Genomic DNA, 4,227 nt, shown 5'->3' with positions numbered 1-4,227 from the left:
GAGCTTGGAAGGCTTAAGTACATTGGGTAGACTAAGCTTGGAGGGTCTTTTGTTATTCGTGTACTCCAACTTTATTCTCTAGAGGATCAATTTTGACTTGGAGGGTCGCGGAGAGGTTTTTTGCCGAGTTCTTCGGTTTCCTTTTTGATAACATGTCTTTGTCTGATTTTGTGTTTGCATCTTTCTTCCCTTACTCTTATGCTTTTCTTTTATTGTTTATTGTTCATGTATATACACTAGAGTAGTTTCGATGATTGCACTTCTTTTACTCTTGTTTTGCACTTAGATAAGTTAGAGTAAAAGCAATCTAGCCGTAATTTTAATTTGGGGGTCTAAACAAGCTCTTGTGTTTATACACAAATCCAAGTTTTTAGTAATATATAACAATAATTCAAAGGCAAATCAAAAGATCCAAAAAAACTAAAAAGACTTCTCATCTTTGTAGGAAAGAGTTTAATGAGGTAAAAACTGAAAAAGCTGATCTATTAGTCAAACTAGATAAGACTACAAGGTTAGTTGAGACTCTTATTGTGGTGACTGAAATTCCACACAGTGAATCCCAACCCTTACTGTAGATGACAGTGGGAAGGTTAGTTTTGGAGAAGTCTGATAGAACGACTTAGCGTTTTGAATGAATGCTGTGTCGTGAGAAGTTCTCTGAAAATTCCTTATGTGCTTTATCATCATGGAACTGGATGTGAGATGGAGTAAAATTAGTGGGGGAAGAAGAAGAAGATGCCCCAAAATGAAAAGGGTTCCGGGACGGAGTAGATTTTCATTTAGGTGCCATGAAGCAACTAACCGAAAGAAAGAGAAAGGAAAAGAGAGACACAGAGACACGCAGAAAAGCACAAACACTGATCAATATCAAAATAAAGATAAATGAAGATACGTATGCATGAACATGTGACATGCAAAAGAAAAAATATCATGGGCTTAGCCCAATCCAATCCGCACACATGATTTCAATATATTAAGCACACATCTATAATGCATGAAACATTGTTAAAATGCAAATGTGATGCAATGCATGAACATTTAGGATCATTTTAAAAAAAAAAAAAAAAACTCATCCCAAAAATTTTGCAAAAACCTCATCAATTTTGAAAAACCCCAAAATTCTTCAAAAACCCCAAAACCTAGATCTATATGAATGAAATGCATGAAAAAGAGGGAAAACAAGATCTTACCAGTGAAGGAAGAATCAATCTAGTCCAAAAATCACTTGGGAATGAGGTTTGGAGTGAGAGAGAAGTGTTAGGAAGGTGAAGAGTCAGAAAGAATCAAGAGAGATTGAGAAAAATGAAATGGAAATCGCGTTAAAGCTAGGTATAGAAATCCACGAATCTTGATGGATCGAGAGGTGTTGAGAGCTGTCAAGAATTAAAATTTGCCAAAAGGAGCTATCGAGGAGCTATCGAGAGGTGTCCACAGCAAAGTGACCTTGATGGATCAAGCAACTATCGAAAATCTATCGAGCATACAAAAACTTTCTCGATGGATTAAGAAGCTGTTAAGTAGCTATTGAGCTTGATTCTCAAAAACCTTGATGGATCAAAATTGCAATAACATCTATCAAGAAGAAAAGCTCAAGAGGCTCGATAGATAGCCTAGTTGTCAAGAGGTGTCGAGAAGCTATCAAGATTGCTCAAAAACAATTTTTCAAAGAAGAGAAAAACACAGACATGAATCCAATCAAACATGCTACTCAACCAAAGATCCAAACATCATTTTAAGCTCTCAAAAACATCTCTCATCAAGAAAAATGTAAAGCATTTAGATCCAAAACACACACACACACACACACACACACACAACAAGTTTAACCAATTTTATGTTTCAAAAAAAAAAGTTAAGACAGTTTAGTGAGCATACATTAGCACATGTATTTCTTGTTGACAGACCAAGAATGTATTGACCCTTATGATATATTAATTAATTAATTAGCTAAGTTTATTAATTAATCAAATTAACTTGCAAAATACGTGGCAGCACAAACAAATCACCAATTAAACTAAATGCAAAAAAAATTAAATTGACACGGTGATTTGTTTAAGAATAGGGAAAACTTATATGGCAAAAATCCCATTGAGTGATTTTAAGGTCACCACTCCCGAGAATCCACTATTATCAAAACAAGCATTTACAAGTAAAGGAATCCCAATACCTTATACCAACCTATAGTTGAATCCTTACCTCAATACCCAATTGGACTTGTTCTGTAGTGATAATTTCTCATTTTCAATGCATGGCTCCCAGTACGTGACTAACTAATTACGCAGATCTCAGTATGCGACTTGATCACCAACTTGAGAAGGATGTTGGCTGCAAAGTTCTTCAGTTCATCACATGATGAAGTTTCTTGGTCACAAAATCCTATGGTGTACAAACACAGCAGCTTCTTGAAGAGGAAGAAGAACTAGGGCAAACTAGGTTTCCGGTTACACTTTTCTTCACTTGTGAAATTGTGCTCTTGTGCAACTGTTTGTAACCTTTTTCGACCCTTAAAATAATCCTTATATATGTTTAGGGTTTGAGAAAAGAAAGCACAAACATACATTCACGGATTGGATGAAAAACAGCTTTGAAAAACTGAGTTTCATAAACCTCGATAGATAGCCATCTATCGAGCTAGTTGTCAAGCCACAGGCTTTAGCAGCTTTTAAACCTCGATAGATGCTAGTTGTCGAGCTTTAAAATCTGGCACTTCATCACTTGATTCTTGGACAGACTAGACAGACTTGCATAGCTTTAACACTTGATCTTGAAACCTTGTTTCTTGAAGCATTAAACACATCTTGTCAAAGGATTATCCAATTACATAAAATAGTGACATATGTTCTTATCATTGAACCACATATGTCCTAACAGGGTAGACTTTCATGGCTTCATGCACATAATTTTTTTCTATTATGTTATACAAAAGCACTCTGTGACAACATATTGATTCATATTTGTTTGTACATTTAGGGTAAAAGCCACAAGTAATGTCAAGATAAATTAGCAATTATTTTTGGTAGGACATCATAGAAAAATGTAGTAGTAGTAGTAGCAGTAGTACTAAAAAAAGCTTGTAAGGCTAGCAAAACTTGATGCTAAGAAAGGTTTCAAATAATATGTAAATCTATCATCCCACAAGTGTTTCTTCTTCCTTCCCCCCCTCCCCCCTTTTCTGGGGATAGGAAATTATGGCTTGTTCGAGCATAGGTGGGTAAATAAAAGACATGTAAACGGCAGTTTGAGTAAAGAATGATGGAAATAAAAAATTTTAAGTGTAGAGTTGATAATAACATGTCATTAAGGAATGGTTCCTCCACTCAACTATACTATCGGCTATTGGTCTTAAATTCTATCATATCCTCAACAACCAACGTCTTGGCTTGGTAAGAGCTATAGCCCCTTCTATTGCCATGACTCTCTTAGAAACATGGTTCTTCCGTGCAGATAGTCTACTTCTGAACCACCTTTAAGTTGGGTTTTGGCTTAGTATCACCAGCTCTTCTGAACCACCTTATTTGTTAGGCTTAGAATGCACTGCTACTCTAAATCATATCATTGAAACTACCAAATATCTAGAGCAAAAGAAGGTTGTGATGATGAGACTTCTATCATTTTCCTTACTATCTTGGAAGTTTGTATATGTCCTGTATATCTCTTATTATAACTAATTTGCTAGTTTCTTGGAGTAGATTCTAAAAGTTATAATCATGGTATTTTAAAGGAGTGTATTTATAAAAATAAACATTTCCCAATAACCTTCACTGCTTCATAATTTGATAAATATGATTCATTTTGTCACAAAAGTAGACTAATTTAACTACATCCAATCTCTTAAACCTTTTTTTTTTAGCATTTTGATAGTGTTACCAACTTTTTACTTAATTTCAATTCTCCTATGAAAAGCCTATTCTTAGAGGGGAAAAGCCTAGCTGTTGCAAACTCCTTCCAGTTCTTTGTTGGAGGCATTGCCTAAAAGTCTTTGATAACTGAAAACTTTAGGATTGCTACGGATAAAGAAACTCTAAAGGCAGAGGAAATAGGGCTAGAGAAATATTTTAATGAGAACGCAGAAATCTTGGAGAGCTTCCAATTTCTTTTCGGTGTTGTTGCTTAAATATTGTCCAGATCAAGAGCTTTAAAGGATCTTTATACAAAAAATTTTTTAAGAAATATTGTTCTTACAATGTAGGGAATTGTAAATCCTCTCATAATCTGTGACTTTTGGCT

The sequence above is a fragment of the Quercus suber genome, unplaced genomic scaffold (genome assembly GCF_002906115.3).
Source record: "Quercus suber isolate HL8 unplaced genomic scaffold, Cork oak 2.0 scaffold_841, whole genome shotgun sequence".
In the NCBI taxonomy this organism is placed as follows: Eukaryota; Viridiplantae; Streptophyta; class Magnoliopsida; order Fagales; family Fagaceae; genus Quercus; species Quercus suber.
This window is presented reverse-complemented; position numbering follows the sequence as displayed.